The 22842-nt window shown below is 44.4% G+C and overlaps 11 non-coding genes and 2 pseudogenes across 11 annotated transcripts; all 13 read left to right on the top strand.

Moving 5' to 3' along the window:
• Positions 1–484: 484 nt before the first annotated feature.
• LOC141220913 (U2 spliceosomal RNA) lies at positions 485–666 on the top strand. The gene has a single exon (XR_012289040.1). It is a non-coding gene; the product is annotated as a U2 spliceosomal RNA (small nuclear RNA).
• A 2412-nt stretch (positions 667–3078) lies between these two features.
• Positions 3079–3269, top strand: LOC141220896 (U2 spliceosomal RNA). Its single transcript, XR_012289025.1, has one exon. It is a non-coding gene; the product is annotated as a U2 spliceosomal RNA (small nuclear RNA).
• A 1115-nt stretch (positions 3270–4384) lies between these two features.
• On the top strand, positions 4385–4575 carry LOC141220821 (U2 spliceosomal RNA). Its single transcript, XR_012288952.1, has one exon. It is a non-coding gene; the product is annotated as a U2 spliceosomal RNA (small nuclear RNA).
• A 1115-nt stretch (positions 4576–5690) lies between these two features.
• Positions 5691–5881, top strand: LOC141220822 (U2 spliceosomal RNA). The gene has a single exon (XR_012288953.1). It is a non-coding gene; the product is annotated as a U2 spliceosomal RNA (small nuclear RNA).
• A 1115-nt stretch (positions 5882–6996) lies between these two features.
• Positions 6997–7187, top strand: LOC141220823 (U2 spliceosomal RNA). The gene has a single exon (XR_012288954.1). It is a non-coding gene; the product is annotated as a U2 spliceosomal RNA (small nuclear RNA).
• Positions 7188–8302: 1115 nt separating this feature from the next.
• LOC141220824 (U2 spliceosomal RNA) lies at positions 8303–8493 on the top strand. The gene has a single exon (XR_012288955.1). It is a non-coding gene; the product is annotated as a U2 spliceosomal RNA (small nuclear RNA).
• A 1115-nt stretch (positions 8494–9608) lies between these two features.
• On the top strand, positions 9609–9799 carry LOC141220872 (U2 spliceosomal RNA). The gene has a single exon (XR_012289001.1). It is a non-coding gene; the product is annotated as a U2 spliceosomal RNA (small nuclear RNA).
• A 1115-nt stretch (positions 9800–10914) lies between these two features.
• On the top strand, positions 10915–11006 carry LOC141220928 (U2 spliceosomal RNA; annotated as a pseudogene).
• A 760-nt stretch (positions 11007–11766) lies between these two features.
• LOC141220915 (U2 spliceosomal RNA) lies at positions 11767–11992 on the top strand (annotated as a pseudogene).
• Positions 11993–13107: 1115 nt separating this feature from the next.
• Positions 13108–13298, top strand: LOC141220825 (U2 spliceosomal RNA). Its single transcript, XR_012288956.1, has one exon. It is a non-coding gene; the product is annotated as a U2 spliceosomal RNA (small nuclear RNA).
• A 1115-nt stretch (positions 13299–14413) lies between these two features.
• On the top strand, positions 14414–14604 carry LOC141220826 (U2 spliceosomal RNA). The gene has a single exon (XR_012288957.1). It is a non-coding gene; the product is annotated as a U2 spliceosomal RNA (small nuclear RNA).
• A 1115-nt stretch (positions 14605–15719) lies between these two features.
• On the top strand, positions 15720–15910 carry LOC141220868 (U2 spliceosomal RNA). Its single transcript, XR_012288997.1, has one exon. It is a non-coding gene; the product is annotated as a U2 spliceosomal RNA (small nuclear RNA).
• A 6204-nt stretch (positions 15911–22114) lies between these two features.
• LOC141220895 (U2 spliceosomal RNA) lies at positions 22115–22297 on the top strand. The gene has a single exon (XR_012289024.1). It is a non-coding gene; the product is annotated as a U2 spliceosomal RNA (small nuclear RNA).
• Positions 22298–22842: the final 545 nt, after the last annotated feature.

Genomic DNA, 22842 nt, shown 5'->3' on the forward strand with positions numbered 1-22842 from the left:
TGAAACCTTCACTATTTATTTAATTTCTTTGTCACTGTGTGTCCACTTATTCACGTGTGTCACGTCCTACTAGGATTTTGTCGGGATGCGGTTCCCTTACGGGTTCCTCTCTTGGCAGGTCTAGGGGGGGAGTGTGTGGCCATCAGGTTCCGCTCCCCCCTGAACCCCCCTGGCTCTCCTCTTTCGGGAGGAGAGCGTTGTTGGCTCCCCTCTTCCGGGAGGGGAGCACAGTCTTTGGCTCCCAGTGCCTTGCTCGGGTGAGAACTCGGGCAGGTGCTGGGGGTAAGATTGGGTCGCCTCTGGCTTCGGCTGGAGGTGGCTTTTTGTCCCTGTTCCTCGCTGTGGCCTTTTGGCTCGGAGGGACGGGGAATGGTTTGGGGGACCCTTCTCCTTTTGGAGAGGGTTTCAAGAAGACCAGCATCCTAGTGCACTTTTTTTGTGGCACTTGTCACTTTTTTAAGCGCACTCGGGTTTTGTACACGAATTCGGGCTTTCAAAAAAAAAAAAAAAAAATCTGTTCTTATCAGTTTAATATCTGATACGTCCCCTATCTGGGGACCATATATTAAATGGATTTTTAGAACAGGGAGATGGAAAAAGAGCTTGCTCTGTCCACTCCACGCATTGACCTGGTATTGCAGTATCTCCAGGACCGGTGCACCCCTTCTTTAATGCAGTTTCTAAAATCAGAAAGAATTGAATTCAATGTTTTTTGTTCATTTTGCTTGTTTGTCGGATTTTGGGATGGACTCTTTGGCTTTGCTTTTCTTCTCCTCATTGGATTTTTCATGTTCAAAGTTGCAGAAGCCAGATTACAAGCTCATTTTGGTTCAACTTCAGCAACTGTGCATTGCATTGCCATGTAATGTGATGCAATGCTATCTTTCTAGCTCTCCCTTTTTACTTCCTTTTGGATAAACAGACATATTAGGCAAGCATTTTGGAGCTTTCACCTAAATAACTACAGGTGGTGAGATAAGCTGCACAATATAATTGACCTTTCAGTATATTGTTGCACACACACCATCTATTTAGCAAATGCCCTTGTTATCAACAGCAGCCTTTTAAACTCACCTGAGCTAACAGGTATGTGCGCTGGTTACTCTGCTGCACTTAAAATTTCTTTTTTGGTTTGCTACAATGCCTTTTCTGAAACGTTGTCTCCTTCTGCTGGAACACTGACTTCTTTCATTTAATGCCTGCAGACTATAAAAGAGAACCCAACCCAAAAAGTTTGGTTGATTAGTCTGTGGCATTCTGTTAAACTGTTGCTTATGGCGGTCTCTGTGAGCTTCTCAGCGACATTCAGCCAGCCAGGTATCCTGCCTGCAGTAGATGGAATGTGGCAATGGAACGCTGGCTGCGCATGTCATAATAGGCTCTGAGCCTTTATATACCTGTGCACAGCAGCAGCCACCTTCAGTCTGCTGCTGGACAGCCAGCAGCAGCAGCAGCAGGAGAGGTATGTAATCAGGAGCCCTCCTGCTAAGGGTAGACAGCTGCTCGTTCCACCCCACCCCCCGCCTTAATTGGTTCTCCTCCCTTCCAACGGTGTTGAGGCGGGTGGGAACAGCAGGGGGTGAAGGTGCTGTGTTTAAAGAGGTGGAGTTATGCAGATCTAAAACGCGTGGATTGCAGCAGCAGCAAGCCGAAAAGTGCAGGCATGTAAGGGATCTAGAGGTTGACAACATGTCTTCTTAACGGGAGTCCAGGAGCTCATCTCCACAAATGGACTTTTCAGGATCCTTGGGTGGCTCCGTAGTTTGAAACCAATTCTGGTTATCGCTTCTCGGCCTTTTGGCTAACATCAGGTGCAGTGATTTACCAGTTGCTGCCTTGGCCTTGGCTAGGAGGTGCCCAGGGTACCCGGCTCCTTGGCCTGGGGGGATCGCTTTGTCTAACGGCAGGGCTTCACCCTCCTGCTGCTATTGGGGAGTCGGATTAGTCCCTGGGCAACGAGAGGCGATCATCGTGTCACCACACATAGCTGTGGGGGGCAGTTCTTTTGGAGGAAGAAGATGGAGTTGACGAGGAAGAGGAACTGTTTACGGTTCTATGTGAAGACGGAGTTGGAGGATTTTTCGTTGGAGGAGAATCAGATCTTGGATATTCTGTTCAAGTATGGGACGATCATTGAAGAGGACATTTTTTGTATGCAAGAAATCAAGTTTAAAAAGGTATTTGACGTAACACTGAAGTCTGAAGAAAAGTGTATTTGTCTTCTCAAGAATTGGGAAGGAAAAGAAATTGGAGTTAATGCTCTTTTTGCTGGAAGGCCGAAAAAGGTGGTTATCTGTATGGATGACCCCTTTGTAGAGATGGAGGAAGTGATGGAGTTTTTGAAGCCATGGAGTATTTTGGTAAAATTCCAGAAGGACTACTTAAATAAAGTGGGAGTCTGGAATGGGAAGAGAAGTTTCCTAGTTTGGGAAAATGGACAAAATGAACTAAGTTTAGGAAGGATTGTTATAAATGGTAAATGTGGATTCAGTTATGTGGAAAATAGTAAAAGAAGAATTGATAATGGGAAACCTGGATTTTGTTATGAGGAAGGTGGGAAAAAAGAGGAGAAAGGGAAAAAGATATTTGAAGAATCGTTTGAAGATTGTAAAGAGAAAGAAGACAAAGATATACAAGTAGTTGAAAATAAGAAGGAGTTTGTGGGAGAGAAGCAGGAGTTCTCAGGAGTTGGGGACTCTATGTTTTGCAGACTGGAGAGAGTACCTAGAAGTAAAGACGTTAAGGAAAAAAGGAAGGTGGATGATAAGGGAAAAGAGAAAGTAATGCAGGATTGTGTTGATACCAGTGCTGAAGCTGAAGAAGATGAAAAGATTTTGCTGCAAGGTTTTGACTGGAAATTGTTGGACATGTCATGGAGGAAGAAGAAACGTGGAAGAAGAAAAATGTTGAGTTGATGTTTTTGTTGGAAGTTTTTTGTTGTTGATGTAAGGATATGTTATGTTATGTTTTATTTATTAATTATCATTAAATTTTCTTAAAAAAAACAAAAAGTTGAATTCGGATGATGAAGGCGTAGGCGACATTTTTTTGGTTATCCATGCAAATGGAATTTAATTTATGTCGCGTCTTCTGACGCATTCAATTAAAAAAAAAAATCTGTTCTTATCAGTTTAATATCTGATACGTCCCCTATCTGGGGACCATATATTAAATGGATTTTTAGAACAGGGAGATGGAAAAAGAGCTTGCTCTGTCCACTCCACGCATTGACCTGGTATTGCAGTATCTCCAGGACCGGTGCACCCCTTCTTTAATGCAGTTTCTAAAATCAGAAAGAATTGAATTCAATGTTTTTTGTTCATTTTGCTTGTTTGTCGGATTTTGGGATGGACTCTTTGGCTTTGCTTTTCTTCTCCTCATTGGATTTTTCATGTTCAAAGTTGCAGAAGCCAGATTACAAGCTCATTTTGGTTCAACTTCAGCAACTGTGCATTGCATTGCCATGTAATGTGATGCAATGCTATCTTTCTAGCTCTCCCTTTTTACTTCCTTTTGGATAAACAGACATATTAGGCAAGCATTTTGGAGCTTTCACCTAAATAACTACAGGTGGTGAGATAAGCTGCACAATATAATTGACCTTTCAGTATATTGTTGCACACACACCATCTATTTAGCAAATGCCCTTGTTATCAACAGCAGCCTTTTAAACTCACCTGAGCTAACAGGTATGTGCGCTGGTTACTCTGCTGCGCTTAAAATTTCTTTTTTGGTTTGCTACAATGCCTTTTCTGAAACGTTGTCTCCTTCTGCTGGAACACTGACTTCTTTCATTTAATGCCTGCAGACTATAAAAGAGAACCCAACCCAAAAAGTTTGGTTGATTAGTCTGTGGCATTCTGTTAAACTGTTGCTTATGGCGGTCTCTGTGAGCTTCTCAGCGACATTCAGCCAGCCAGGTATCCTGCCTGCAGTAGATGGAATGTGGCAATGGAACGCTGGCTGCGCGTGTCATAATAGGCTCTGAGCCTTTATATACCTGTGCACAGCAGCAGCCACCTTCAGTCTGCTGCTGGACAGCCAGCAGCAGCAGCAGCAGGAGAGGTATGTAATCAGGAGCCCTCCTGCTAAGGGTAGACAGCTGCTCGTTCCACCCCACCCCCCGCCTTAATTGGTTCTCCTCCCTTCCAACGGTGTTGAGGCGGGTGGGAACAGCAGGGGGTGAAGGTGCTGTGTTTAAAGAGGTGGAGTTATGCAGATCTAAAACGCGTGGATTGCAGCAGCAGCAAGCCGAAAAGTGCAGGCATGTAAGGGATCTAGAGGTTGACAACATGTCTTCTTAACGGGAGTCCAGGAGCTCATCTCCACAAATGGACTTTTCAGGATCCTTGGGTGGCTCCGTAGTTTGAAACCAATTCTGGTTATCGCTTCTCGGCCTTTTGGCTAAGATCAAGTGTAGTATCTGTTCTTATCAGTTTAATATCTGATACGTCCCCTATCTGGGGACCATATATTAAATGGATTTTTAGAACAGGGAGATGGAAAAAGAGCTTGCTCTGTCCACTCCACGCATTGACCTGGTATTGCAGTATCTCCAGGACCGGTGCACCCCTTCTTTAATGCAGTTTCTAAAATCAGAAAGAATTGAATTCAATGTTTTTTGTTCATTTTGCTTGTTTGTCGGATTTTGGGATGGACTCTTTGGCTTTGCTTTTCTTCTCCTCATTGGATTTTTCATGTTCAAAGTTGCAGAAGCCAGATTACAAGCTCATTTTGGTTCAACTTCAGCAACTGTGCATTGCATTGCCATGTAATGTGATGCAATGCTATCTTTCTAGCTCTCCCTTTTTACTTCCTTTTGGATAAACAGACATATTAGGCAAGCATTTTGGAGCTTTCACCTAAATAACTACAGGTGGTGAGATAAGCTGCACAATATAATTGACCTTTCAGTATATTGTTGCACACACACCATCTATTTAGCAAATGCCCTTGTTATCAACAGCAGCCTTTTAAACTCACCTAAGCTAACAGGTATGTGCGCTGGTTACTCTGCTGCGCTTAAAATTTCTTTTTTGGTTTGCTACAATGCCTTTTCTGAAACGTTGTCTCCTTCTGCTGGAACACTGACTTCTTTCATTTAATGCCTGCAGACTATAAAAGAGAACCCAACCCAAAAAGTTTGGTTGATTAGTCTGTGGCATTCTGTTAAACTGTTGCTTATGGCGGTCTCTGTGAGCTTCTCAGCGACATTCAGCCAGCCAGGTATCCTGCCTGCAGTAGATGGAATGTGGCAATGGAACGCTGGCTGCGCGTGTCATAATAGGCTCTGAGCCTTTATATACCTGTGCACAGCAGCAGCCACCTTCAGTCTGCTGCTGGACAGCCAGCAGCAGCAGCAGCAGGAGAGGTATGTAATCAGGAGCCCTCCTGCTAAGGGTAGACAGCTGCTCGTTCCACCCCACCCCCCGCCTTAATTGGTTCTCCTCCCTTCCAACGGTGTTGAGGCGGGTGGGAACAGCAGGGGGTGAAGGTGCTGTGTTTAAAGAGGTGGAGTTATGCAGATCTAAAACGCGTGGATTGCAGCAGCAGCAAGCCGAAAAGTGCAGGCATGTAAGGGATCTAGAGGTTGACAACATGTCTTCTTAACGGGAGTCCAGGAGCTCATCTCCACAAATGGACTTTTCAGGATCCTTGGGTGGCTCCGTAGTTTGAAACCAATTCTGGTTATCGCTTCTCGGCCTTTTGGCTAAGATCAAGTGTAGTATCTGTTCTTATCAGTTTAATATCTGATACGTCCCCTATCTGGGGACCATATATTAAATGGATTTTTAGAACAGGGAGATGGAAAAAGAGCTTGCTCTGTCCACTCCACGCATTGACCTGGTATTGCAGTATCTCCAGGACCGGTGCACCCCTTCTTTAATGCAGTTTCTAAAATCAGAAAGAATTGAATTCAATGTTTTTTGTTCATTTTGCTTGTTTGTCGGATTTTGGGATGGACTCTTTGGCTTTGCTTTTCTTCTCCTCATTGGATTTTTCATGTTCAAAGTTGCAGAAGCCAGATTACAAGCTCATTTTGGTTCAACTTCAGCAACTGTGCATTGCATTGCCATGTAATGTGATGCAATGCTATCTTTCTAGCTCTCCCTTTTTACTTCCTTTTGGATAAACAGACATATTAGGCAAGCATTTTGGAGCTTTCACCTAAATAACTACAGGTGGTGAGATAAGCTGCACAATATAATTGACCTTTCAGTATATTGTTGCACACACACCATCTATTTAGCAAATGCCCTTGTTATCAACAGCAGCCTTTTAAACTCACCTGAGCTAACAGGTATGTGCGCTGGTTACTCTGCTGCGCTTAAAATTTCTTTTTTGGTTTGCTACAATGCCTTTTCTGAAACGTTGTCTCCTTCTGCTGGAACACTGACTTCTTTCATTTAATGCCTGCAGACTATAAAAGAGAACCCAACCCAAAAAGTTTGGTTGATTAGTCTGTGGCATTCTGTTAAACTGTTGCTTATGGCGGTCTCTGTGAGCTTCTCAGCGACATTCAGCCAGCCAGGTATCCTGCCTGCAGTAGATGGAATGTGGCAATGGAACGCTGGCTGCGCGTGTCATAATAGGCTCTGAGCCTTTATATACCTGTGCACAGCAGCAGCCACCTTCAGTCTGCTGCTGGACAGCCAGCAGCAGCAGCAGCAGGAGAGGTATGTAATCAGGAGCCCTCCTGCTAAGGGTAGACAGCTGCTCGTTCCACCCCACCCCCCGCCTTAATTGGTTCTCCTCCCTTCCAACGGTGTTGAGGCGGGTGGGAACAGCAGGGGGTGAAGGTGCTGTGTTTAAAGAGGTGGAGTTATGCAGATCTAAAACGCGTGGATTGCAGCAGCAGCAAGCCGAAAAGTGCAGGCATGTAAGGGATCTAGAGGTTGACAACATGTCTTCTTAACGGGAGTCCAGGAGCTCATCTCCACAAATGGACTTTTCAGGATCCTTGGGTGGCTCCGTAGTTTGAAACCAATTCTGGTTATCGCTTCTCGGCCTTTTGGCTAAGATCAAGTGTAGTATCTGTTCTTATCAGTTTAATATCTGATACGTCCCCTATCTGGGGACCATATATTAAATGGATTTTTAGAACAGGGAGATGGAAAAAGAGCTTGCTCTGTCCACTCCACGCATTGACCTGGTATTGCAGTATCTCCAGGACCGGTGCACCCCTTCTTTAATGCAGTTTCTAAAATCAGAAAGAATTGAATTCAATGTTTTTTGTTCATTTTGCTTGTTTGTCGGATTTTGGGATGGACTCTTTGGCTTTGCTTTTCTTCTCCTCATTGGATTTTTCATGTTCAAAGTTGCAGAAGCCAGATTACAAGCTCATTTTGGTTCAACTTCAGCAACTGTGCATTGCATTGCCATGTAATGTGATGCAATGCTATCTTTCTAGCTCTCCCTTTTTACTTCCTTTTGGATAAACAGACATATTAGGCAAGCATTTTGGAGCTTTCACCTAAATAACTACAGGTGGTGAGATAAGCTGCACAATATAATTGACCTTTCAGTATATTGTTGCACACACACCATCTATTTAGCAAATGCCCTTGTTATCAACAGCAGCCTTTTAAACTCACCTAAGCTAACAGGTATGTGCGCTGGTTACTCTGCTGCGCTTAAAATTTCTTTTTTGGTTTGCTACAATGCCTTTTCTGAAACGTTGTCTCCTTCTGCTGGAACACTGACTTCTTTCATTTAATGCCTGCAGACTATAAAAGAGAACCCAACCCAAAAAGTTTGGTTGATTAGTCTGTGGCATTCTGTTAAACTGTTGCTTATGGCGGTCTCTGTGAGCTTCTCAGCGACATTCAGCCAGCCAGGTATCCTGCCTGCAGTAGATGGAATGTGGCAATGGAACGCTGGCTGCGCGTGTCATAATAGGCTCTGAGCCTTTATATACCTGTGCACAGCAGCAGCCACCTTCAGTCTGCTGCTGGACAGCCAGCAGCAGCAGCAGCAGGAGAGGTATGTAATCAGGAGCCCTCCTGCTAAGGGTAGACAGCTGCTCGTTCCACCCCACCCCCCGCCTTAATTGGTTCTCCTCCCTTCCAACGGTGTTGAGGCGGGTGGGAACAGCAGGGGGTGAAGGTGCTGTGTTTAAAGAGGTGGAGTTATGCAGATCTAAAACGCGTGGATTGCAGCAGCAGCAAGCCGAAAAGTGCAGGCATGTAAGGGATCTAGAGGTTGACAACATGTCTTCTTAACGGGAGTCCAGGAGCTCATCTCCACAAATGGACTTTTCAGGATCCTTGGGTGGCTCCGTAGTTTGAAACCAATTCTGGTTATCGCTTCTCGGCCTTTTGGCTAAGATCAAGTGTAGTATCTGTTCTTATCAGTTTAATATCTGATACGTCCCCTATCTGGGGACCATATATTAAATGGATTTTTAGAACAGGGAGATGGAAAAAGAGCTTGCTCTGTCCACTCCACGCATTGACCTGGTATTGCAGTATCTCCAGGACCGGTGCACCCCTTCTTTAATGCAGTTTCTAAAATCAGAAAGAATTGAATTCAATGTTTTTTGTTCATTTTGCTTGTTTGTCGGATTTTGGGATGGACTCTTTGGCTTTGCTTTTCTTCTCCTCATTGGATTTTTCATGTTCAAAGTTGCAGAAGCCAGATTACAAGCTCATTTTGGTTCAACTTCAGCAACTGTGCATTGCATTGCCATGTAATGTGATGCAATGCTATCTTTCTAGCTCTCCCTTTTTACTTCCTTTTGGATAAACAGACATATTAGGCAAGCATTTTGGAGCTTTCACCTAAATAACTACAGGTGGTGAGATAAGCTGCACAATATAATTGACCTTTCAGTATATTGTTGCACACACACCATCTATTTAGCAAATGCCCTTGTTATCAACAGCAGCCTTTTAAACTCACCTGAGCTAACAGGTATGTGCGCTGGTTACTCTGCTGCGCTTAAAATTTCTTTTTTGGTTTGCTACAATGCCTTTTCTGAAACGTTGTCTCCTTCTGCTGGAACACTGACTTCTTTCATTTAATGCCTGCAGACTATAAAAGAGAACCCAACCCAAAAAGTTTGGTTGATTAGTCTGTGGCATTCTGTTAAACTGTTGCTTATGGCGGTCTCTGTGAGCTTCTCAGCGACATTCAGCCAGCCAGGTATCCTGCCTGCAGTAGATGGAATGTGGCAATGGAACGCTGGCTGCGCGTGTCATAATAGGCTCTGAGCCTTTATATACCTGTGCACAGCAGCAGCCACCTTCAGTCTGCTGCTGGACAGCCAGCAGCAGCAGCAGCAGGAGAGGTATGTAATCAGGAGCCCTCCTGCTAAGGGTAGACAGCTGCTCGTTCCACCCCACCCCCCGCCTTAATTGGTTCTCCTCCCTTCCAACGGTGTTGAGGCGGGTGGGAACAGCAGGGGGTGAAGGTGCTGTGTTTAAAGAGGTGGAGTTATGCAGATCTAAAACGCGTGGATTGCAGCAGCAGCAAGCCGAAAAGTGCAGGCATGTAAGGGATCTAGAGGTTGACAACATGTCTTCTTAACGGGAGTCCAGGAGCTCATCTCCACAAATGGACTTTTCAGGATCCTTGGGTGGCTCCGTAGTTTGAAACCAATTCTGGTTATCGCTTCTCGGCCTTTTGGCTAAGATCAAGTGTAGTATCTGTTCTTATCAGTTTAATATCTGATACGTCCCCTATCTGGGGACCATATATTAAATGGATTTTTAGAACAGGGAGATGGAAAAAGAGCTTGCTCTGTCCACTCCACGCATTGACCTGGAATTGCTGTATCTCCAGGACCGGTGCACCCCTTCTTTAATGCAGTTTCTAAAATCAGAAAGAATTGAATTCAATGTTTTTTGTTCATTTTGCTTGTTTGTCGGATTTTGGGATGGACTCTTTGGCTTTGCTTTTCTTCTCCTCATTGGATTTTTCATGTTCAAAGTTGCAGAAGCCAGATTACAAGCTCATTTTGGTTCAACTTCAGCAACTGTGCATTGCATTGCCATGTAATGTGATGCAATGCTATCTTTCTAGCTCTCCCTTTTTACTTCCTTTTGGATAAACAGACATATTAGGCAAGCATTTTGGAGCTTTCACCTAAATAACTACAGGTGGTGAGATAAGCTGCACAATATAATTGACCTTTCAGTATATTGTTGCACACACACCATCTATTTAGCAAATGCCCTTGTTATCAACAGCAGCCTTTTAAACTCACCTGAGCTAACAGGTATGTGCGCTGGTTACTCTGCTGCGCTTAAAATTTCTTTTTTGGTTTGCTACAATGCCTTTTCTGAAACGTTGTCTCCTTCTGCTGGAACACTGACTTCTTTCATTTAATGCCTGCAGACTATAAAAGAGAACCCAACCCAAAAAGTTTGGTTGATTAGTCTGTGGCATTCTGTTAAACTGTTGCTTATGGCGGTCTCTGTGAGCTTCTCAGCGACATTCAGCCAGCCAGGTATCCTGCCTGCAGTAGATGGAATGTGGCAATGGAACGCTGGCTGCGCGTGTCATAATAGGCTCTGAGCCTTTATATACCTGTGCACAGCAGCAGCCACCTTCAGTCTGCTGCTGGACAGCCAGCAGCAGCAGCAGCAGGAGAGGTATGTAATCAGGAGCCCTCCTGCTAAGGGTAGACAGCTGCTCGTTCCACCCCACCCCCCGCCTTAATTGGTTCTCCTCCCTTCCAACGGTGTTGAGGCGGGTGGGAACAGCAGGGGGTGAAGGTGCTGTGTTTAAAGAGGTGGAGTTATGCAGATCTAAAACGCGTGGATTGCAGCAGCAGCAAGCCGAAAAGTGCAGGCATGTAAGGGATCTAGAGGTTGACAACATGTCTTCTTAACGGGAGTCCAGGAGCTCATCTCCACAAATGGACTTTTCAGGATCCTTGGGTGGCTCCGTAGTTTGAAACCAATTCTGGTTATCGCTTCTCGGCCTTTTGGCTAAGATCAAGTGTAGTATCTTTTGAAAAGGCGGTTTTGGATGTTGGCCGCCCTAGTAGATTGATACATTATGCACACTGGGGTTTAGGCGCTTGTTAGTACGCCAGGTGGCTAATATAGTCATCTGGTGGAAAGCATGGCCCCCCAGGATCGACGCCATTGGGCCGGGGAAGATCGAAAGCCCGAAGTGTGAAGTGCCCCAGGAGTGGTGACCCTGGGGTGCCTTAACTCACTGGGATTGGGAACCCCACTTGAGTTTATGGCACATTTGCACAAGCACTTCAAATTTTCTTTCTTCGCACACACCCTTATTCCGGGCCTTCTGGCCTTAGGATGGGGAATTTTTCAATTCCCGGTCGAAGGTCCGGGCAGTATTATACTGTGAAACCTTCACTATTTATTTAATTTCTTTGTCACTGTGTGTCCACTTATTCACGTGTGTCACGTCCTACTAGGATTTTGTCGGGATGCGGTTCCCTTACGGGTTCCTCTCTTGGCAGGTCTAGGGGGGGAGTGTGTGGCCATCAGGTTCCGCTCCCCCCTGAACCCCCCTGGCTCTCCTCTTTCGGGAGGAGAGCGTTGTTGGCTCCCCTCTTCCGGGAGGGGAGCACAGTGTTTGGCTCCCAGTGCCTTGCTCGGGTGAGAACTCGGGCAGGTGCTGGGGGTAAGATTGGGTCGCCTCTGGCTTCGGCTGGAGGTGGCTTTTTGTCCCTGATCCTCGCTGTGGCCTTTTGGCTCGGAGGGACGGGGAATGGTTTGGGGGACCCTTCTCCTTTTGGAGAGGGTTTCAAGAAGACCAGCATCCTAGTGCACTTTTTTTGTGGCACTTGTCACTTTTTTAAGCGCACTCGGGTTTTGTACACGAATTCGGGCTAAAAAAAAAAAAAAGAAAAAAAAAAAAAAAATCTGTTCTTATCAGTTTAATATCTGATACGTCCCCTATCTGGGGACCATATATTAAATGGATTTTTAGAACAGGGAGATGGAAAAAGAGCTTGCTCTGTCCACTCCACGCATTGACCTGGTATTGCAGTATCTCCAGGACCGGTGCACCCCTTCTTTAATGCAGTTTCTAAAATCAGAAAGAATTGAATTCAATGTTTTTTGTTCATTTTGCTTGTTTGTCGGATTTTGGGATGGACTCTTTGGCTTTGCTTTTCTTCTCCTCATTGGATTTTTCATGTTCAAAGTTGCAGAAGCCAGATTACAAGCTCATTTTGGTTCAACTTCAGCAACTGTGCATTGCATTGCCATGTAATGTGATGCAATGCTATCTTTCTAGCTCTCCCTTTTTACTTCCTTTTGGATAAACAGACATATTAGGCAAGCATTTTGGAGCTTTCACCTAAATAACTACAGGTGGTGAGATAAGCTGCACAATATAATTGACCTTTCAGTATATTGTTGCACACACACCATCTATTTAGCAAATGCCCTTGTTATCAACAGCAGCCTTTTAAACTCACCTGAGCTAACAGGTATGTGCGCTGGTTACTCTGCTGCGCTTAAAATTTCTTTTTTGGTTTGCTACAATGCCTTTTCTGAAACGTTGTCTCCTTCTGCTGGAACACTGACTTCTTTCATTTAATGCCTGCAGACTATAAAAGAGAACCCAACCCAAAAAGTTTGGTTGATTAGTCTGTGGCATTCTGTTAAACTGTTGCTTATGGCGGTCTCTGTGAGCTTCTCAGCGACATTCAGCCAGCCAGGTATCCTGCCTGCAGTAGATGGAATGTGGCAATGGAACGCTGGCTGCGCGTGTCATAATAGGCTCTGAGCCTTTATATACCTGTGCACAGCAGCAGCCACCTTCAGTCTGCTGCTGGACAGCCAGCAGCAGCAGCAGCAGGAGAGGTATGTAATCAGGAGCCCTCCTGCTAAGGGTAGACAGCTGCTCGTTCCACCCCACCCCCCGTCTTAATTGGTTCTCCTCCCTTCCAACGGTGTTGAGGCGGGTGGGAACAGCAGGGGGTGAAGGTGCTGTGTTTAAAGAGGTGGAGTTATGCAGATCTAAAACGCGTGGATTGCAGCAGCAGCAAGCCGAAAAGTGCAGGCATGTAAGGGATCTAGAGGTTGACAACATGTCTTCTTAACGGGAGTCCAGGAGCTCATCTCCACAAATGGACTTTTCAGGATCCTTGGGTGGCTCCGTAGTTTGAAACCAATTCTGGTTATCGCTTCTCGGCCTTTTGGCTAAGATCAAGTGTAGTATCTGTTCTTATCAGTTTAATATCTGATACGTCCCCTATCTGGGGACCATATATTAAATGGATTTTTAGAACAGGGAGATGGAAAAAGAGCTTGCTCTGTCCACTCCACGCATTGACCTGGTATTGCAGTATCTCCAGGACCGGTGCACCCCTTCTTTAATGCAGTTTCTAAAATCAGAAAGAATTGAATTCAATGTTTTTTGTTCATTTTGCTTGTTTGTCGGATTTTGGGATGGACTCTTTGGCTTTGCTTTTCTTCTCCTCATTGGATTTTTCATGTTCAAAGTTGCAGAAGCCAGATTACAAGCTCATTTTGGTTCAACTTCAGCAACTGTGCATTGCATTGCCATGTAATGTGATGCAATGCTATCTTTCTAGCTCTCCCTTTTTACTTCCTTTTGGATAAACAGACATATTAGGCAAGCATTTTGGAGCTTTCACCTAAATAACTACAGGTGGTGAGATAAGCTGCACAATATAATTGACCTTTCAGTATATTGTTGCACACACACCATCTATTTAGCAAATGCCCTTGTTATCAACAGCAGCCTTTTAAACTCACCTGAGCTAGCAGGTATGTGCGCTGGTTACTCTGCTGCACTTAAAATTTCTTTTTTGGTTTGCTACAATGCCTTTTCTGAAACGTTGTCTCCTTCTGCTGGAACACTGACTTCTTTCATTTAATGCCTGCAGACTATAAAAGAGAACCCAACCCAAAAAGTTTGGTTGATTAGTCTGTGGCATTCTGTTAAACTGTTGCTTATGGCGGTCTCTGTGAGCTTCTCAGCGACATTCAGCCAGCCAGGTATCCTGCCTGCAGTAGATGGAATGTGGCAATGGAACGCTGGCTGCGCGTGTCATAATAGGCTCTGAGCCTTTATATACCTGTGCACAGCAGCAGCCACCTTCAGTCTGCTGCTGGACAGCCAGCAGCAGCAGCAGCAGGAGAGGTATGTAATCAGGAGCCCTCCTGCTAAGGGTAGACAGCTGCTCGTTCCACCCCACCCCCCGCCTTAATTGGTTCTCCTCCCTTCCAACGGTGTTGAGGCGGGTGGGAACAGCAGGGGGTGAAGGTGCTGTGTTTAAAGAGGTGGAGTTATGCAGATCTAAAACGCGTGGATTGCAGCAGCAGCAAGCCGAAAAGTGCAGGCATGTAAGGGATCTAGAGGTTGACAACATGTCTTCTTAACGGGAGTCCAGGAGCTCATCTCCACAAATGGACTTTTCAGGATCCTTGGGTGGCTCCGTAGTTTGAAACCAATTCTGGTTATCGCTTCTCGGCCTTTTGGCTAAGATCAAGTGTAGTATCTGTTCTTATCAGTTTAATATCTGATACGTCCCCTATCTGGGGACCATATATTAAATGGATTTTTAGAACAGGGAGATGGAAAAAGAGCTTGCTCTGTCCACTCCACGCATTGACCTGGTATTGCAGTATCTCCAGGACCGGTGCACCCCTTCTTTAATGCAGTTTCTAAAATCAGAAAGAATTGAATTCAATGTTTTTTGTTCATTTTGCTTGTTTGTCGGATTTTGGGATGGACTCTTTGGCTTTGCTTTTCTTCTCCTCATTGGATTTTTCATGTTCAAAGTTGCAGAAGCCAGATTACAAGCTCATTTTGGTTCAACTTCAGCAACTGTGCATTGCATTGCCATGTAATGTGATGCAATGCTATCTTTCTAGCTCTCCCTTTTTACTTCCTTTTGGATAAACAGACATATTAGGCAAGCATTTTGGAGCTTTCACCTAAATAACTACAGGTGGTGAGATAAGCTGCACAATATAATTGACCTTTCAGTATATTGTTGCACACACACCATCTATTTAGCAAATGCCCTTGTTATCAACAGCAGCCTTTTAAACTCACCTGAGCTAACAGGTATGTGCGCTGGTTACTCTGCTGCGCTTAAAATTTCTTTTTTGGTTTGCTACAATGCCTTTTCTGAAACGTTGTCTCCTTCTGCTGGAACACTGACTTCTTTCATTTAATGCCTGCAGACTATAAAAGAGAACCCAACCCAAAAAGTTTGGTTGATTAGTCTGTGGCATTCTGTTAAACTGTTGCTTATGGCGGTCTCTGTGAGCTTCTCAGCGACATTCAGCCAGTCAGGTATCCTGCCTGCAGTAGATGGAATGTGGCAATGGAACGCTGGCTGCGCGTGTCATAATAGGCTCTGAGCCTTTATATACCTGTGCACAGCAGCAGCCACCTTCAGTCTGCTGCTGGACAGCCAGCAGCAGCAGCAGCAGGAGAGGTATGTAATCAGGAGCCCTCCTGCTAAGGGTAGACAGCTGCTCGTTCCACCCCACCCCCCGCCTTAATTGGTTCTCCTCCCTTCCAACGGTGTTGAGGCGGGTGGGAACAGCAGGGGGTGAAGGTGCTGTGTTTAAAGAGGTGGAGTTATGCAGATCTAAAACGCGTGGATTGCAGCAGCAGCAAGCCGAAAAGTGCAGGCATGAAAGGGATCTAGAGGTTGACAACATGTCTTCTTAACGGGAGTCCAGGAGCTCATCTCCACAAATGGACTTTTCAGGATCGTTGGGTGGCTCCGTAGTTTGAAACCAATTCTGGTTATCGCTTCTCGGCCTTTTGGCTAAGATCAAGTGTAGTATCTGTTCTTATCAGTTTAATATCTGATACGTCCCCTATCTGGGGACCATATATTAAATGGATTTTTAGAACAGGGAGATGGAAAAAGAGCTTGCTCTGTCCACTCCACGCATTGACCTGGTATTGCAGTAACTCCAGGACCGGTGCACTCCTTCGTTAATGCAGTTTCTAAAATCAGAAAGAATTGAATTCAATGTTTTTTGTTCATTTTGCTTGTTTGTCAGATTTTGGGATGGACTCTTTGGCTTTGCTTTTCTTCTCCTCATTGGATTTTTCATGTTCAAAGTTGCAGAAGCCAGATTACAAGCTCATTTTGGTTCAACTTCAGCAACTGTGCATTGCATTGCCATGTAATGTGATGCAATGCTATCTTTCTAGCTCTCCCTTTTTACTTCCTTTTGGATAAACAGACATATTAGGCAAGCATTTTGGAGCTTTCACCTAAATAACTACAGGTGGTGAGATAAGCTGCACAATATAATTGACCTTTCAGTATATTGTTGCACACACACCATCTATTTAGCAAATGCCCTTGTTATCAACAGCAGCCTTTTAAACTCACCTGAGCTAACAGGTATGTGCGCTGGTTACTCTGCTGCGCTTAAAATTTCTTTTTTGGTTTGCTACAATGCCTTTTCTGAAACGTTGTCTCCTTCTGCTGGAACACTGACTTCTTTCATTTAATGCCTGCAGACTATAAAAGAGAACCCAACCCAAAAAGTTTGGTTGATTAGTCTGTGGCATTCTGTTAAACTGTTGCTTATGGCGGTCTCTGTGAGCTTCTCAGCGACATTCAGCCAGCCAGGTATCCTGCCTGCAGTAGATGGAATGTGGCAATGGAACGCTGGCTGCGCGTGTCATAATAGGCTCTGAGCCTTTATATACCTGTGCACAGCAGCAGCCACCTTCAGTCTGCTGCTGGACAGCCAGCAGCAGCAGCAGCAGGAGAGGTATGTAATCAGGAGCCCTCCTGCTAAGGGTAGACAGCTGCTCGTTCCACCCCACCCCCCGCCTTAATTGGTTCTCCTCCCTTCCAACGGTGTTGAGGCGGGTGGGAACAGCAGGGGGTGAAGGTGCTGTGTTTAAAGAGGTGGAGTTATGCAGATCTAAAACGCGTGGATTGCAGCAGCAGCAAGCCGAAAAGTGCAGGCATGTAAGGGATCTAGAGGTTGACAACATGTCTTCTTAACGGGAGTCCAGGAGCTCATCTCCACAAATGGACTTTTCAGGATCCTTGGGTGGCTCCGTAGTTTGAAACCAATTCTGGTTATCGCTTCTCGGCCTTTTGGCTTCGATCTTACAGCTTGTCTGTTTGGTTGTTGTCTATCTGGGTGCTTCCGGTACCCTCTCTCTCGGCCTGGGGGGATCGTTCCTCTTCGGAGGGACTTCACCCCCCTGCTGCTATAGGGAGAGAGGCTTAGTCCGGGAGCAACGGGAAGTGATCCCCTAAAAAGGCATATGCCTTTTTTTTCTTTCCGTAGTTGGCGTACTTTTTTTGGAAGAGATGCCGGCTGTGCTGTCATATGCATCGGGTGAACCCCGGATGAGAAATACAGTGCGAATTGACGTTTTGGAGAAGTTTCGCTGTGAGAAAAACATCCAGTATGTTTGCAACATCATCCTTCTTGGACTTCTGGGATTTAGTAGAGAGGACATCTTCTGCTTCCAGGACAACGAATCGAAAGGTACCTATACCATCACTTTTAGGAGTCAAGGGTGCTGCCAACAACTGGTCCAGAAAGTGAACGAAAATAGCCACATGGACGAAATGGAAGGTTTGATTTTTTCCTTATTATTTGTTTATGAAGAAGTCCAGATTGTGGTTCACTTCCCTAACCCTTTTGTGGAAGTGCTGGATATTTTGACTTTCTTGCGTCGCTATTGCGATGACGTGTCCTTTTTAGGAAAAATTAAAAATGCAGTTAATTTTTGGTGTGGGAAGCGGAGGTTCCTGGCACGATTAAAGAAGGATCCAACGGGAGTCGGAGGAACACAGCACCCTCCCTCCACCTTCACAATCGGGAAGAGCCGAGGATACCTCTTCTATCAAGGTATGCCCTTGTATTGTAGGAATTGTGGCACAATGGGGCATACCCAAGACGCTTGCCAGGAGAGGAGGGCTGCCCGTTGTAATAATTGCAGCCAGTATGGACACTTGACGAAAGACTGTCCTCACAAGAAACAGTGTAATCTGTGCGGGGAGGATGGACATGTATTCCGGAGTTGCCCCCAGAGAACCAAGGTACGGACATATGCAGAGGCAACTGGGGGTCCCTGGCGAAGACAATCTCTAGCTCGCCCCTCAGTGTCCGTCGGGGAGGATCCCCTTGACAGGACTGAGCTAAGCTCTACTGGCCCCTCTGTAGTGGAGGTGGCAAAGAAGAAGCCCCCGCCAAAAGGGGACTATGGGCGGTCCGTCCAGGGACCGGAGCAGGGATGCTCTTCTGTTCGGGAGGGTGTCTCTGTGTCGATGGCCCCTGAAGATGTGTGTGTTTCTGGTGTGCTGGAGCAGGGTGCCCCCAGTATGTTGGCACTGGTGGGCCCTGCTGCGAAGGCCCCAGATGCTATTCAAGTGTCGAGCCAGCAGGACGCAGTGTGTTTTTCCCTAGGTGACGACCTCGAGAAGAGAGACCATGAGGCAGTAGTGGGAGAAGATTGCACTAGTGACCTACCTGAACCCAGCGGGAAAAAGATGCGTGCGGATGTCTGTCCGGATTCACCGGATGTTTCCTTGGGTGTCGGTGATTTGTGGCTGCAGGGAGCAGGAGCTGGATACCCGGTCACTGCCTCGGATCCAATGAACATTTCCTTTTCCCCGGAGTCAGGGATCTTGGAGGCACTGTTGGATCATAGTCCTGAACAGGTCAAGATGATTCTGGATGACTCCCTCCCACCTTGACTTTAATGCCGTCCATAAAATGCCTCTCACTGAATGTGAGATCTTTAAAGAGCCCTGTTCGCAGGGCTGCTCTTTTTCAATATTTAGAGACTTTAGACTTTGATGTGTGTTTATTGCAGGAATGTGGACTACAACACTCAATTAATTATGACGAGCTTAAAAAGGATTGGAAGTCGGGACCGTCAGTGTGGTCCGGCTCAAATGTGAATAGGTCTGCTGGAGTGGGTTTGCTCTGTCGTGGTAATAACATCGTGTTTTCCTCTGTTACAGAGATTACACCAGGCAGGGCAATGTTAGTACATTTGCATATTAATAATTTTAGTTTTCGCATAATTAATGTGTATGCTCCTCCCGACAAGCAAGAGCGCATCCAATTGTTTGAAATTTTGCCTGTATTTTGTGTTGGGTCTTCTCCCCTCCTGATAGGTGGGGATTTCAACTGCCTTAGTGTCGGCGAACAACGAGTAGGAGGGGACCCTCTCCGTAAGTTGGATAAGTCATGTTTTCTGCTAAAAAATTTTCAAACTGATTTTAAGCTATGCGATGCCTGGAGGTCTCTTTCACCGACGGACCCTGGATTTACATGGTCCGGTCGGGGAGTGGCCTCTAGGATCGATTTTATGTTTTTATCTGTGGATTTTAAGCCGGTGATGTTTGATCTAATGTCTAATTTATTTTCCGATCACAAAATGTTAAAATTACAGTTAGAATACCAAGGAGAGCAGAGAATAAACAAAGGACTGTGGCGTTTGGGGACACATCTGCTGGAGGATCCTCAGATAAGGTCGGATTTTTGTACAGCCTACCAGGAATGGAGACAACATAGGCCTCCTTATATAAAAATGTTGTCTTGGTGGGAAAAGATTAAAAATAAAATTAGGCTTTTTTTTATCACGGCAGGGAGGAAGAAATCAAGACAGAAAAAACAATTTTTCTCAAATCTAAATACTAGGCTGCAGACACTTTATAAATTTAAAGAGATTGGGTTGGAGGTGGAGGAAGACATTGTCAGCCTAAAAGCAGAAATACATACACTTTTGGAGCAGAAGGGGAGAGAGGTTATTTTTAATTCAAAGGTAAAGCAGTTAGAAGAAGATGAAAAATGTACACGCTTCTTTTTTAAAAAAGCAATGGAGAGGAAAGATGCGATTACTTGTTTAGGTGAAGAATCCACTATACAGGGCATGAAGAACGTGGCTTTTGATTTTTACCGACTCCTTTTTAGTGAGAAAAGTGTGGATGATTCCTTTTTACAAGATGCTCTTAATGTCCTAGATTTTAAGTTGAATCAGTCAGATCAGGAGTTTTTAATACGGGATTTTAGCTTAGAGGAACTTTTTAACATTTTTAAAAGTTTTTCAAAGGGCAAAGCTCCGGGAGCAGACGGTCTCCCCGTCGAATTTTATCTGACTTTCTGGGATATTTTAAAGGATGATCTTCTAGCACTTTTTAAGGAGGTTTTTAAGTGTAAACGGTTGCCCAAGGGATGGAGGAGGGGAATAGTGTCCTTGATCTTTAAAAAGAAAGGGGCTCGTGAGGACCTTGCAAATTGGAGGCCTATCACCCTCCTCAACATGGATTATAAAGTATTAGCCAAATTTATTGCATGCCGGCTTAAAATGATAATTGATAAGTTGATACAACCAGAACAAGTTTGTGGTGTACCGGGAAGGAGTATTGCGGAGGTGTTAAATGTCATAAGAGATGCAATATGGTATACTAGGGATCGTGGTCAGAATTTAGCCCTGTTGGCGCTGGACTTTGAGAAGGCGTTCGACAGGGTATCGCACAAGTATCTTTTTAGTGTTTTAAAGAAGATGGCGATCCCGGATTTTATCATGTCTCTAATTAAGATTTTGTATAAAGATTCATATTGTCAAATCTCTGTTAATGGCTTCTTAACAGGTGAAATACCGCTGGAATCCGGAGTGAAGCAGGGCTGCCCTTTGTCCCCGATCCTGTTTATTTGTGCTATGGAGCCTTTATTATGCCAAATTAGGAAAGATAAAGTGATCCGTGGGGTCCCTGTTCCGGGTGGAGGGGGGGCCCAAATTAAAGTCTTCGGGTATATGGACGATGTTACTGCCATCTGCACGGATCCTGCTTCCCTCCGGAGGGTGGTGAGGTGTACCAGTTTTTTTAGTCAGGCTTCAGGTTTTAAGTTGAATTTTAATAAAACTGAGTGTTTGACAATTGGTTCCTGGGATACAGTGGACCTACCAGCAGTCAAAATGAAGTGTGATAAAGTTAAAATTTTGGGCATTACTTTTAATAAAGAAAATGACGGGGTTGTGAGTTGGGGGGAGGTCCAGGAGAAAATGGTGAAGAAACTATCCTTTTGGAATTTGCGTAGTTTGTCAATCGAAGGGAAAGTTCTAATTATTAAGTCTGTATTATTGCCAATGATGTTATATGTTGCAATTGTGTACCCTCCCTCCGACTTAATGCTCAAAAAGCTGACTCGCTGCATGTTTATATTTATTTGGGGCTCGAAGATGGAAAAAGTAAAACGCACAGAAATGTATAAAAGGCATCAAAATGGTGGAAAGGATGTCCCGGATTTGAGCATGTTTTTGTATATAAATTTCTTCTGTTTCTGTTTTAAGCTTCTTAATTCTAACAGTGTTTTTAGTCTGTTTTTAAAATATACTTGTGGTTATGTTTTTAAGAGATGGCTACGGCCATCCTTATCTTCGCCTGTTTTATTATGTCCCCCAAAGCATCTTATCATCTTAGAGAAAGTATGTAGAAATTATAAATTAAGAGACTTGGATACTGATATTCTTCAAGACCGAAGGAAATTGATAACTCATCTGAGAAGGGAAGAAAGAGTATCTGAAGTAATCAACTTTTCCTGGAGCAGATCCAAGCGAGTCTGGAGGAATGTGTTTGGAAAGTTTCTCGCAAATATTCATAAAGACCTTGCCTGGATGTCCGTCCACCAGTGCCTCCCAACTAGAGACTTTCAGCACAGGAGAGGCCTGGCGGCGCGGGCAAAATGTCCTAGAGACTCGTGTGGAAGTGATGAGACGGTTTTACATCTGTTTTGGAACTGTTTTTATGCGCAAGAACTTTGGCGGAGACTGGGGGTGCTTTTGAAATGGGTTTGTGGTCTGAAAGACTTTTGTCACGAATATGTTTTATACGGACTTTTTAATTGCCCAACTTTACATCAAACCAAAATATGCTGGTGTATAATAAATTGTGCAAAAAGTGCTATGTGGAAAGTGAGGAATATTTTGTTGTTCAAACGTGACTGTATTTCCATCAATGATTGTATTAGAATGGTTTTTAGCGAAATGTATATTTATTATTTGAAAGATGTCAAAAATGTGGGTAAACACGAAGCGAATAGAAGATGGTGTTTTTACATGTGGAATACTATTTTGTACTAATAATGTCTGTGGAAAGAGCTCTATTAACGCTGTAAATAAGAATAATGTGTTTTTGTACTTTTTTATATCTGAATAAATTTATGTTGAAACCTTATCTGTTCTTATCAGTTTAATATCTGATACGTCCCCTATCTGGGGACCATATATTAAATGGATTTTTAGAACAGGGAGATGGAAAAAGAGCTTGCTCTGTCCACTCCACGCATTGACCTGGTATTGCAGTATCTCCAGGACCGGTGCACCCCTTCTTTAATGCAGTTTCTAAAATCAGAAAGAATTGAATTCAATGTTTTTTGTTCATTTTGCTTGTTTGTCGGATTTTGGGATGGACTCTTTGGCTTTGCTTTTCTTCTCCTCATTGGATTTTTCATGTTCAAAGTTGCAGAAGCCAGATTACAAGCTCATTTTGGTTCAACTTCAGCAACTGTGCATTGCATTGCCATGTAATGTGATGCAATGCTATCTTTCTAGCTCTCCCTTTTTACTTCCTTTTGGATAAACAGACATATTAGTCAAGCATTTTGGAGCTTTCACCTAAATAACTACAGGTGGTGAGATAAGCTGCACAATATAATTGACCTTTCAGTATATTGTTGCACACACACCATCTATTTAGCAAATGCCCTTGTTATCAACAGCAGCCTTTTAAACTCACCTGAGCTAACAGGTATGTGCGCTGGTTACTCTGCTGCGCTTAAAATTTCTTTTTTGGTTTGCTACAATGCCTTTTCTGAAACGTTGTCTCCTTCTGCTGGAACACTGACTTCTTTCATTTAATGCCTGCAGACTATA

Source organism: Phyllobates terribilis, unplaced genomic scaffold (assembly GCF_046119375.1).
Source record: "Phyllobates terribilis strain yellow unplaced genomic scaffold, ASM4611937v1 Scaffold_304__1_contigs__length_2301189, whole genome shotgun sequence".
Taxonomy (NCBI): Eukaryota; Metazoa; Chordata; class Amphibia; order Anura; family Dendrobatidae; genus Phyllobates; species Phyllobates terribilis.